Source organism: Mastomys coucha, unplaced genomic scaffold (genome assembly GCF_008632895.1).
Source record: "Mastomys coucha isolate ucsf_1 unplaced genomic scaffold, UCSF_Mcou_1 pScaffold14, whole genome shotgun sequence".
Classification (NCBI taxonomy): domain Eukaryota; kingdom Metazoa; phylum Chordata; class Mammalia; order Rodentia; family Muridae; genus Mastomys; species Mastomys coucha.
The window spans coordinates 48,375,543-48,389,165 of record NW_022196896.1 but is presented as its reverse complement, the minus strand read 5'-3'; positions in this window follow the sequence as shown (position 1 = coordinate 48,389,165).

The following is a 13,623-nucleotide window of genomic DNA, read 5'->3' as shown; positions in this document are numbered from 1 at the left end:
TAGTGACTCTGAAACACTCAGTCCTCTTTCCAGCCCCTTCCTACCTGTGTCTTACATGCCTTCTCCATAGCTTTGTGTGGTATCAAATTTGTTCCTCAGAACCACACATACTTCTGTGACTTGCAGAGCAGGAATTACTGGAGGTTGAACCCAAGGCCTCACATATCCTAAGTGAATGCTTGATTCACCCAAGAACCATAACTCCAAGCTCCCACCACTGAAGTCCTGCGCTCACTCTCATCCAGTATGATCTCATCTTCATTTACTTTCTTCTTCTTTCACAAACAAAATACAAAACCGAGCTCTTGATTATTTGCTTTTCTTTTCAGACGTGGTCTCACTATATAGCCCTGGCTAGCCTGAAACTCTCTATATAGACCAGGCAGCCCTTGAATTCACAGAGCTACACCTGCTTCTCCTTCCCAAGTGCAGAATTACAAGTGCGAGCAACCTTATCTGGCCACTTATTTGTTTTAATTTCACAATAAGTGCTATTCTAATAAGTAGAAAATCCAGGTTCCTTGAAAATTAACATTTATAGCAGTACAACCAAATCCTTTTACATATATTAATTATATTTATCATCAATGCAACCCTAGAAGGCAAGTATAAAATGATATTACTGTTTCATAAATGAATAAATGGGGATAGAGTCCCTAGATGTCAAAACTCGCTCATAATTATATTTAAACTCAATTAACTTGTTTCAGATTGCCTAGTGAATGATTCCTTCTTGACGATTTATGACTTTGATTTCTTCTACTTTGACACATGTGAAAAACGCATGATCCTAGCATGCAATACATTTGTTTTCATGATTTGAATGCAGCAATCAGACTATTGTTTCTGAAACAGCCATGATTGCTGAGCTGACCTTACCAGACTAGTCGACTTGTTTTAGGGATAAATAAATAAATAAATAAATAAATAAATAGCAAGCCTGTATCTGTGGAAATATGTTTGCACGAAAAAAAGTAGTGTAAAAGATGGAAGAAGGAACTGGAATAGGAGTAAATTGAGAAGAAGGGAAGGAGAGGCCTGGAAAAGGAAATAAAAGAGAAAGGAAAGCAAAAGTGACCCAACCCAGCTTTTAAATGACCTTTCAGTTTTAAATGTCTCATTACCCTCTCAACCTAAAGAACAGCATAACATTCCTTAGACTGGAGATAGGAACTGGCTGTCTCTTTACTTTTGTGTGTGTGTGTGTGTGTGTGTGTGTGTGTGTGTGTGTGTGTGTGTGTGCATGTTTCCATATGTGTGGGCAGATGTGCATGTCCAGGTATACATGCATCTGTGTGGAGGCCCAATGTTGTTGTGAGACATCTTCCTTTATGACTCTCCAAATTACATATTGAGGTAGGGTCTGTCACTTGAGCCAAAAACTCATCCACTCAGTTCATCTAGAAAGCAAGCTTCCTCTGTGGATCTCTCCTGTGCCTGGGCCATCATGCCCACCAGACTTTTACACAGAGGCTGAACTACAGTTCTCCAGTCCCCATGATTACAGCAAGTGCATTACAGGCTGGGCTGACTCCTTTGTCATCACTTAAACTTGTGGCACTTACAAGAAACAGTCCCTTGCTCTCTGTATATTAGAGTTTATTGGGTATGTTAAAATTCATTGAATAATTTTCGCACAGTTCTAAAAACATTCAACAGCAAAATGTGAAGGCCTTGGACACTTAATCTCAGCTTTGGAATTTTACTTTCTTTGGTTTAGGAAAAACATTACCTTACAAACACATCATCTTCCCATGTGTCTAAGATTTATACCTTTAACAAAGGCCAAAAAGAGCTACTTCAGAATAGACTGTGTGTTATTCTATGCACAACATCCAGTGAAATATCTCTGTGAAACATCTTCTGCACTTGCCTGTGATTGCAGAGATGCTACAAGATGCAAATTACACAATCACCAAACTGTAGGTTTAAATTCTAGTAACATTCTCCATTCTGTTCAGTAGTTTGCTCACAACATTGCCATATGCATTTTTTAATTTCTATATTTTAAATATTTTTGGTGTGTGTGTATGTGTGTGTGTGTGTGTGTGTGTGTTCCACATATGTGAAGATGAATGCAGAGGCCAGAAATGAGCATCAAATCACCTAAAATTGAAATTACCAGGCGACTGTGGGATTCCCAGATGGGAATTACAAGTGATTGTGTTCTGTCCAACATGGGTTTGGAGAATTGAACTCAGGTCCTTTGGAGGAATGACAAGTCCTTTTAACTACTGAACCCTCTCTCCAGCCCCAACAAAGATTATTTAGTATGAGTACTTTTCCTGTATTCAAGTACACTAACCTTACATCACCCTTTTCTCTGTTGTTTGGTTGAATTTTTTGTTGTTTTCTTTTTGTTTTGTTTTGTTTTGTTTTGTTTTCAGACAAGGATCCTGTCCCTGAGCTGGCTGAAAAACTCACTGTGTGTCTATGGACAACCTTGAACTTCTATTCTTCTACCCCAACTTCTGGAGTCCTGGGATTGCATGCATAGGTCATGTGTGTGGATTTGTGCAATGCTGGGGATGGAAACTGAAGAAGGTCTCATACACAGCAGATGAACCAACTGACTTATATTCCAGACCCTAGCCACTTCTGAAAGCCATTGAGACTGTACTGTTCTACCTGTGGAGTCATACTTTGAAGGATTTCATTTGTGACTGAGAACTGAAAACATTGGCCTCACCAAGAGGCCAAGTTTGGCACTCAAAATATGGCATAATGAAGTGAAATGAATACTTAGAAAGAAGAAAAAGAACCAGATTTTATTAACTACATTTCATTTCATATAAACATAATGGTTTTTAGCTTCAAATATTAATTATTCTTCCATTCAAAGAGAAATATTACTAACACTTTTGCTTAAATGTTCACAACTTTAAGTCATAGATTCTTTTATTTCTTCTTTCTTCTCTCTCTTCCTTTCATTTTCTTTGTTATATTCTCTTCATTCATGTTTTCTTTGAAAAATCATCTGGAATATTCTCTGTCTTCCCGGGCTAGATGATCTGATGAAAAGAAGCAGAGTTGCATGGCAAGGTGGCACATTCTTTTAACTCCAGGGCTTTCCAGGATTTCTGTAAATTCAGAGTTAGTCTGGTCTATATAGAGATTCTGAGGCCAACCAAAAATAAGAGGAAAGTCTAAAGAAGGAGGAGGAAGAAGAAAGGAAGAAAGAAGGAAGGAAAGAAAAGATAAAAGAAGGAAGAAGAGGAAAAGAGGAAAAGAGGAGAAGAAAGGAAAAAAGAGAAGAAGAGGTAGGAGGAGTAGGAAGAAAGAAAGAAATCAGAGTTGTTTGTGACAACTAAGTCCCTTTGACCTGGATTCCCACACATGTGCACATCACACATTTAAAAAATACTCTAATTCATTTTTGTTGTTGATTTTTGCTTCCCACCTATTTCATTGTTGTCAAACATGTAAGTTCATTTTCTATTACAATTTAAAGGGTTTTGGTCTGGCAAAATGCCCCTTCACAACTAAAAGACCTTCGGAGAGAGAAAGAGAGCCAGTTTAAAACCTTGTTTAGTCATTTGTCTCTGTGTTCAGTTGACCTTGTGTCTTTTATTACCAGCCAGAGTAGCCAAATAGGGCCTGATGCCAGAGAACTTCTCTTTATAATATTCCAAAGAATTGCTTAGGAGGTATTGAGTAATGGAAAATATGTGAAGAAAGGGCCAGCGAGATGGCTCAACAGGTAAAGGTGATTGCCACCACCAAGCCTGGGGACCTGAGTTCCATCATCAGGACCTGCATGCTGAATAGAGTCCACTTGGACAAGTTGTCCTTTGACCACACAAACACAGTGGCAAACATGTGCCTCTCTCTCTCTCTCTCTCTCTCTCTCTCTCTCTCCTCTCTCTCCTCTCTCCTCTCTCCTCTCTCCTCTCTCTCTCTCTCTCTCTCTCTCTCTCTCTCTCTCTCTCTCTCTCACACACACACACACACACACACACACTAGTTAAGTAAAAATAAGAGAAAACATATAACACATCAAGATGCTCTCCTCCTAAGCTGTTTAAAGTTAAAATAAGTACAAACCCCTTTTTCACTAGATTTTCCTGTGAAAGATTTTCTACTAAGTCCACTTAAGGCCCAACCAAATGTGTGTGCTCAAGCACTGGCCATGAAAATTCTCTTTAGAAGAAAAGGATAGGTGCTGGAGAAATGCCTCAGTGGTTAGGAGCACTAACTGTTCTTCCAGAGATCCTAAGTTCAATTCCCAGCAACTACACGGTGGCTCACAACCATCTGTAATAGGATCTGATACCCTCTTCTGATGTGTCTGAAGTCAGCGACAGTGTACTAACATACATAAAATAAATGAATCTAAAAAATGTTTATTATAGAAAAAAGAAGAAAGGGATAGTTTCTCAGCTAGAGTAACAAAATTTCAAATTACTGAAGGGATTCTGTGTTTTTTACCCCTAGTGTACCTTCTGGGAGTCTGAACATTGAAGACTTGGTTGACTCAGGGACACATTTAAAGACAAAGAAAAGAACATAGATAATAAATAACATGTATGTATACGTGTGTGTATGTATGTATGTATGTATGTATGTATGTATGTATGGACACACACAGTTTTGATTTCAATTATCAAGAATGTGTCTAAAGGTGTGTAAATTGTGAGGTCTGGTAGTTCTGACTAGTTGCTCTGAACATTATTCACACACAGGAGTGTTCGAACTCTACTTCTGCAGTGTTCAAATGCCACTCTGTCTTCCAGTGACTAGTAAGTGTTACGTTGCTTGTTTTTCTTCCCTAAACAAAGAGCCCAAATGGACTGCCTGTGTTTTGCTTTCTCTGGTGCACTATTGTACGGGATGGGCTGGTCAAGCTGTGGGAAAGGCGTGTGGGTGTTGAATACAAAGAGACAGCGTGTCCACGTGCTCTTAGTAAAAGAGCAGCTCTCTCCATACTCTGCATGGGATGGAACGAAACTGTGTTTTGTCCAAAGTTAAAAAGCCTGACCTGTGGGTTCTTCAAGGAGAAAAGGATTTCTGTCCTTCAAAGGAGACATCTGGATCCTCCGTTTCTGCTACCAGTGTTTTTAACCACCCTTTTCTATAGTCCTATTTCTTTACCACGACTGGCAAACAATTAAGTGTGGAAGTATTTCATCCTGCCTTTTTGTGATGAATAGTTGGAGGAAATGGAAAGTTTATGATTTCCCAAGCTGATAGAGTTATCTTATTTTCATAGGGTTTAAAGGTCCCTCTATTTCTTCAAATAATTTTAATAGGCATATAGAAATAGCCAGCTGGCTAATCCTGAGAATATCCCTTTTCCCTGTGCATTTCACGGAAAGATCCTGTGGTCAGGAAATGTAAAGCTTTCTGTGCACTGACCAGTTAGGATTATAGCCTCATATGGCAGTGTTTTCTCCTGCTGTCTTTCCCTGGGTATTTGTCAGTATCCAGTCATCCCTCTTAGGGATGTCAAAGTCACCTTCACCCTGCTCACCAGGGAGAACTCCAGGACCAGCTACACTAATGAGGGAATCTTGAATTGAGACATTACATGCAAATCCATCAGTGTGATTAAACTGAACATCCACACTATGTGTGCTCAGTACTTTCAAAGAGCCTGGCTGCTAAAATGGCTTCATATTTTTATACCTTTTGGCACCCTCATAAAAGAGAGAGAGAGAGACAGAGAGAAAGAGAGAGAGAAAGAGAGAGAGAAACAGAATTATTCTTCAGCTGCTACAGATGGACAAAGGCATATTGATGTTAAGCAGCTATACAGTAATTTGAAGCATCTTAGGTCCACTGACAAGTCAACAGTTCTATAGAATATTTGTAAATATATAAAAATATAGATAAATGAGGTTGTGTATATATGTAAAGGCAGATACATGGAACAAACCCTATTAAGTTGCAAATAAAGTAAAATTTCCTTAATTCAGACTTACTTAGACAAGAATTTTTTGATCATCCAAAGGTGTGGCGAAGCAAAAGTTTGCTTTTACCTTATCAATGGAAAAGACTTGTGGGACAAGTGAGTAGGGTACATGAAAATTACAAGGGAAGGATTTAAACTTTTAGAAAACACATCACTTCTCATGTCCTCATACTTGACTAGCACCTTATTGTACACAGATATCTAAGGGAATACTTACAAAGCATTTTCATATATTGATCAAAGTAGACACTCAAAGAGACTCAAGTAGGGATCCTTCATTATTGAAATATACTTTCTTTTTTACACTTTAAAAAGAAAAGCTGCATCTTTTCACAGTACTCTACAGTTTAATTTTCTGACAAATGAATGCATGTCTTTGTGTAGATAATAGAGATTAATAAAATTTTAGTGTTAATATGTTCATCCTGTTTTTGATTTTATTCAAGTACTCTGAAAAATGTGCATGTTTGTGTGCTACATATAGACATGTATTTAAATCCAAAATATAAGTACAGCAGCTTTCACTGGCTGGGTGGTTATGGCACATGCCTTTAATCCAGGCACTTTGAAGGCAGAGTCAGGCAGCAAATCTCTAAATTGAAGTCCAGTCTTGTCTACAGAGTGAGTTCTAGGACAGCCAGGGTTACACAGAGAAACCCTGTCTCAAAACAACAACAGCAGCAGCTTAGCTTACAATTTAAAAATAAATCAGCTCTGCCACAATCTCACAAGTTGAAACTGAGGCTCAATTTTTAAGTTTTCCTATCTATAAAATCAAGAAGGATACTTTTAAACTCATCTGGCATATCAGATTTGTTGCAGAAAATAAAGCCAAATGTTTTTTTTCTTCAGATACCAAATTCAAACTCCACATCAAAAAGTGTATTGTGAAAAAAAAAAGTGTATTGTGTCCTAGAAAACTCGGGTAAGTGAAATTGAAGAAATCTATAAATACCTTCTCATTCTACTTACCTAGAGAGTAGAAATTAAAACTAGAACATATGTTAGAAATGCATAGAAGAATTTTAGATTTCAGTGTTTTTGAGAGTTTAAGTCACTAAGTAAAGTTTCAATAAAATTTCCTCATCAGCTTTGGTGGCACTGTCCTTTAACGTTAGCCCTTTGGAGGCAAAGACAGGCAGAGTTCGTCAGATGTGAGTCCATTCTGGTCTATACAAAGAGTTACTGGGCAGTCAACATAGTGGTGAGGCCCTGTATCCACAGCAATAAAAATTCAATGATGTCCAAGAGGACAGAAAAAAATAGAATGCCCAAACCTCATCTAGAAACCCAGGATGGAGTCAAAGCCTAGCACGGAGGCCGAAAGGCTAGAGACTAGAGTAGTTCTATATTGATGCTTTACAGTGAACTCTCAGACCACCCTGACTACAACTGGAAATACCAAGCCTGGTGGTGGCGGCACACCCCTTTAATCACATCACTAGTGACACAGAGGCAGGGGGATCACTGATGGTCACAGAGCTAGTTCAAAAACAGCCAGGACTACACAGAAAAAATATAAAGAAGGAATGGATAATAGTAAGTAAATCTTTGGGCTGGGGCTCGCAGAGCAAGTGGGGTTCCTAGAGGTTTTAGAGATCCTAAAATTCAACTCCTAACAATCACATGAAGGCTCACAACCATCTGTACAGCTACTGTGTAGTCATATATGTAAAATAAATAAATCTTTGAATATATGTATATGTATGTATATATACATATATATGAAGAAAGATATATGGAAAAGAAGGACAGAAGGAAAGGAAGGGAAGGAAGGGAAGGAGGAGAGAGAGGTAGGGTAGAAGGGTGGTAGGAGGAAGGAAGGAAAGAGAGAGAGAGAGAAACTGCAAAAACTGGAACAATATTCTTCCCCTCAAGAGTAAATTATTTGTTTCCTAGTATATGTCTGCATTCCATACGTTAGTGACTTCAAGAATTTGAGGCAGACCAACTTTATTAAATAAACAAGCAATTCATCTATGCAATATTTTATGCAAATTAAGATATAATCTCTATTATTCAAGTTTATAGTGTAAAACGCTAATAGTGATAAACTTGTATAGATTACAGAAACAATACAGAACATGGGTGTTATGGAATAAAATACTCTCAGAACATAAAGTGTTATTTTTGTTATCTTCGTTGTTGAGGGGAATCACCTGGGAATTTTTTTGAAGCAATACTTGGGTCTCAGATCAAATAAATCACAGAACAGGACTTGAACACTAGTATTTTTCAAAACTCTCTCAAGGGGGTGGAAAATGTTCAGATACTATGGGTAGAAAAGTTAAATAATTACACTAGGAGGTAAAGAAACTAGAAAAGAAAAATTTCTCGAATGAGGTGATATTTATACCTGATCTATTTGCCTTTTGAAGTCACTGAGACCTAAAAATGAGCTTGTTTTTGGTTTGCTGGTTTGTTTTGTGTGTGTATCTGGTTGCTTGGTTGGTTGTTGAGTGGGGTTTTTTCATGCCAAAAACTTTTCTGAAGAGTGACTCTTCTCCAGAGACTATGAGAACCAACTCTTTCCAACCTTTGAAGTTCTAAATTCCCAGGACTTGAGTGGCATTACAGAGTCTTAAGAGCCCAGATCACACTACACTTCAGGAGAAGATTTGATATCTCAATGTGAATCAAAGCTGAAATTGAAGGAAGATTCAGGTTCTGTACTGTCCCAAGCAGATGGACTTTATGATGTTATCTAATCTTCTGCACTTTGGGAATTCTCATAGCCATACCCAGGAGTGATGTTTTAGCTCACATGATCTGAGAACTCAAGGCCTTGTCACCTTTACTTAAGGCCATCATATCTTTACTTTTATTTCTTTCTTTTTAAGACTTATTTGTTTTGTATATGTGAGTGCTCTATCTGCATGTATACCTCCCAGAAGAGGGCATCAGACATCACTATAGATGGTTGTGATCTACGATGTGGGTGCTGGGAATTGAACTCGGGACCTCTGGAAGAGCAGTCAGTGCTCTTAACCACTAAGCCATGATTTATTTCTTTTTCTTAAGATTTTTTTAAAATTTTTATTTATATGAGTATACTGTAGCTGTCTTCAGACACACACCAGAAGAGTGCATTGGATCCCATTACAGATGGTTGTAAGCCACCATGTGGTTGCTGGGAATTGAACTCAGGACATCTGGAAGAGCAGTCGGTGCTCTTAACTGTTTAGCCATCTCTCTAGCCCCCCTTGTCTTATTTCTAATAATAACTAAACAACAAAACTAAATAGCCTATAGCATTAGGGAGGGCAACAACAGTGCTCTCATTTTATTACCCTGACTCTTTCAACCCCACAATTCTCATCATCTTCTGCATCACATCTCAAACTGTGGTACTGCTACTCTTGCTTTTTATTCTGCTGTACTGATCTCTGAGATCAGAATTAAAGTTTCATCCTTTAAAACAACTGAAATGTATGTTTATTTTTTAAATGGCACGTTGGGCACTGGAGAGATGACTCCGCAGTAAAGAGCACAGGCTACTCTTTCAAAAAGACCTGGGTTCAATTACCAGCACCCACATAGCAGCTCACAACTGTCTATAATTCCAGTTCTGGGGTATCTGACACTCTCTTATAAACATGCAAACAGGACATCAATGTAAATAAGAATAAGTAAACCTTTTTTTTTAAATGACATCTCTATCTAAAATATAATCCAAGCGTAAGATCTACTAGAGAAGAACACTTAAGAATCAATGATATTGCAGATGATGTGAAAGAATAGTTGCAATCATAAAAAAAAAAAAAAGAATCAATGATAGTTAACATGGAATGTCAACTTGACAGGATTTAGAATCAGCTACAAGAGAAACTTCTGGGGAAATCTCTAGGGGATTATGTAGGTTAATTGATGTTTGAAGATCACGTTAAATGTGGGCTGAGGTCCTGAAGGTCCTGACTTGATAATAGAAGAAAGCAAAATAAGTATTGGCCTTCACTGGAATGCAATGTGACCAGCTGCCCCCAAGTTCCTGCCATCATGGTGTCCGTCCCCTTCCTCTCAAGTTGTTTTTGCCAGTACTTTGACACATCAAGGATACAAGTAACTAACACAGAGCCAAACTCTAATTGCCGTTCTGCCAGGAGTAATGTGCATGAGATTAGACATGCTTTTCCCCACGTATATGTAAAATTAAGAGGTCAGGCTGGATAGTATTAAATAAATGCTTCCCATGGGAATGTTCAAGTCAATGCATGAGCAATAGTTCCAGATGCACTCAAGGCAAACAAGAGAATGTACTTGGCTAAGAAGGACTTGAACATCTCTGCAGCATTTCCAGACTTTGTTTACAGATGCCAACATTTATCTTCACTGCAAAGGAGGTTGAAAATGGAGCTAGATGCTGAAGCTCATGAATGGGTTCTGGGTTTGGTCATCACCACAAAAAATAAATAAATAAAGTCACCTGAAGTTTGATCTGACCACCCTCCCCCTTTAGATAGGGCCTTTTATATGTCAATATAACTTAATCTTAGAGGTGACACCACTCAGCCTAGACACAATATGCAGAAATCTGTGAGATTATAGATATTTGACTTTAGATTTACTAGTCCTCAGAAACTTTCCCCTACACTGCTATGGCTCATCTGAAAAAAAAAACAAATAGTTGCAGTTCATGTGTATTACTCCTCTTCTTGACTAAGCTATAGGTATATAAAAGAACATGTTGCTAGGCAGAATAAGGCACAATAAAAGATATTGTTTATGTTATTGTATTATATTTGGTTCTATATTCAAGTTTAAATGGTGGATTTCAAAAGACACACAGATAAAGTCACAGAAATTTCAGTCTTAAAGATCACATGATTTCAAGCTCCCCAAGAAAGTGCCTAGCAAGCATATTCAACCACATTTTACAGGTTAACCAAAGTCCAGGGGGATCCCTGATCAGACTTACCTAAGTAAACTCAGAAGAGGGGCCACTGTGAGACTGTACACTGCTTCCTCTTTCCACATATCTCTTCACGGGCCCTCTCTAAGATCAATGAGATGTTAAGCATCTCTGTGTCTTCATAGATCCTTGTTATATTCTTGGTATGATCAGGTACCTTTGGACCCAAAGAGTTTTCAGGAAATTGAAAAGCAATATGTTGCATTTGATTGGCATCATGAATTATTTTATTAAACCAACCTAGGATATGGAGAATGGCAGGTCCAAAAGAGACTTAAAAGTCATCCTCATCTTCCCCATCACTGAAAAGGGCCACAAAGGACCAAACTGATTATAAGGTTAGAAATTATGTTTTCAAGTTCCCATCTGGAGGCATGTTTGTTTCTTGCTGTGTAAGTTTGCTCCTGAGTTCTTCAATGGCCTGTTTTGAAAGGATGCCATTGAAACAAATGTCTCTGTCTTAAAGACTTAAAAAAAAATAATAATAATTGAAAACAATGTAGGGCTATAAATGTCTGTGCCCACAGCCAAGATAAAAAATGCAAAGTCTGGGCCACCTTGCCTTTAATTTTCTAACTGCTGTTTTGTAAGGCTGTGTCATGCTTCTCAGTTCAAACACGCTTTGGCTCTTTATTATTCATGGACCTTTTTCTCAGTCAGTGGTGTTGAATAATAAAACAGCCTAGGATCAAATGGGCCAATTCTCCACGCCTGACACCAACTGCTACTGTTCACTGGGCTCTGCCAAGCGTTGCCTCTGATAATGAGTGGGATTTGGTTAAACAGTAAATTAATGAATAATGAAATATCCAGGTTGATCAGTTAGAGAGCACGCTTGCTTTGCCCTAGGCTAAATGCTTGGGGCAGAAATTACTCTCAAACGGCACTTGCCTGGCTGCTGGTCTGGATAACTATTTTACAGCCTATTGCTTGACAGAATGCTGGGGGTGGGGGGGGGCAGTCAATGGGGGAGAGGAAAGGAAGGACAGAGTTATTAACAGGGTGGGGGAGAGAGGAAGAATAACCTAGTTATCACCTTGTAGGTTTCTAATCTTCATGCGTAAGAACAAAGTCACAAATATGATCTGGAGAAGTCAGAAGTCCAAAATTCCCAACACATGTTTAACATCAAGAGGAAATGATGAGTGAAAACAGTCTCCTTTGTGTGCTTATGCGCATATGTGATTAGAAATAGAACCATTCAACTATTCAACTGCAAATGCTTGTTTTTGTGTACACATTAGAATGGCAACATGCAAGGCAACCATCCAGTAACCAGGTGATAGGAAAACTTGGTGCTCATTTCCAGGCTCCAGGCTCGGGTTCTCAGACACGCCCACTTCTACAAATTAAGGTGACTTTTTCAAATGTCCTTCATTAAGAAAGACGCCTCCCTGCAACTGAGATTCTAGAGATTTATAACTACAGCCACTGATATTTCGTTCTGTTTCTGCTGGAGCCGTGACTTTTTAGACCGTCCAATAGTGCCGTCCTTTCCTAACGGAGCAGCTTGGCTCCTCGAAGATCAGACATGTGCCCTTCATAAGAAGCAAGCTTTGGATCATCAAAAGAACTCAGCTGAGTGCTGTAAGGACAACATGTACTGAGAAAATGTGGGGCTTTTTCAGTCTCCACATTTGTTTTGGACATAAATTTCTCTAATTGGTTATCTCCTGGAATATCTCATTCTTTCAGATCTTTGACCCTTTCAAATTGGCTCAAGATTAGTGAACTTTTTAGTTTTACATACTGAAGAGTTAAATCCATTTCAATAAATCGATTAGCATGTGGTAGGTGAGTATTATACTGGCCAGGTAGTTAACATTGCTTTGGTTTGGGGTTGTGTTGAGAGAGAAGAAAGAGATGTGTGCCTCACGAAGTTGTTGTGAAAGTGAGAAGGTCTTTAGGGGCTTGGGAAGTAAACTCAAAACTGGCCAGGAGAAGGCTAAATGCTGTCTTCTCTTCTTTCCCTGATGCAGAAGTGACAGGTGAAGGTTTTTAAAACAGATAAATAAGTCCACTAACTAATAAAACACGGAAAGGAGAGACAAAACCTGTCTGTGGTTTTGCACATAACCAACCCCCTTCTTTCCACTCCTGGGGTCCGTAAAGGGGAAGGCTCAGCGGATGGTACTCCTCTAGATTCAGCCTACAAAGCTGTGCCATCCACAGATATTTAACCTCTGCACTAGCACCCAACCCCTTGCCAAGGGGGAAAAAAAATGAAATGCTCTAATTGTCTTTATTACTTTCAGACACTGGCCACGAAACACAGATGTTCAGTATTGAGAATTAAAGGAAGGGTAAAAGGTCACGAGGACCCAGATCAGTTTGATCCTCCTTGGATTATGTAGCTCTATTGTCTTGACTGGCCCTATCATTCAAAAAAGAAAGGAATATTTAAGTAAAATATAAAAGCAAGTGACTCACCAGTGAGCCAATTTTGTTAGCTGGGCTTCTTTCTGCCTGTTGCTCATTATCCCGTGTCCCTAAAAGTCAGGGGGAAAAGGTATGAGCCAGCAGAGTCAGTCTTGAATCTGCCTCACCCTTGAAAGTACCCTATCTTTAGGAATTCATAACTACAAGAATCCTACCAACAAAGAAAGAGAGTTAAAGTATAAAAAATTTAAACATGAAGTGGGCAGAGACAGGCAGATTCCTGAGTTCAAGGCCACTTTGGTTCACAGAGAGAATTCCAGAATAGCCAGGGATACCCTGTCTCAAAAATATAAATAAATAAATAAGAAGTAAAAAAGGAGGAAGAAGAAAACAAGGAAAAGGAAGAAATGTTAAAAGAACAAAA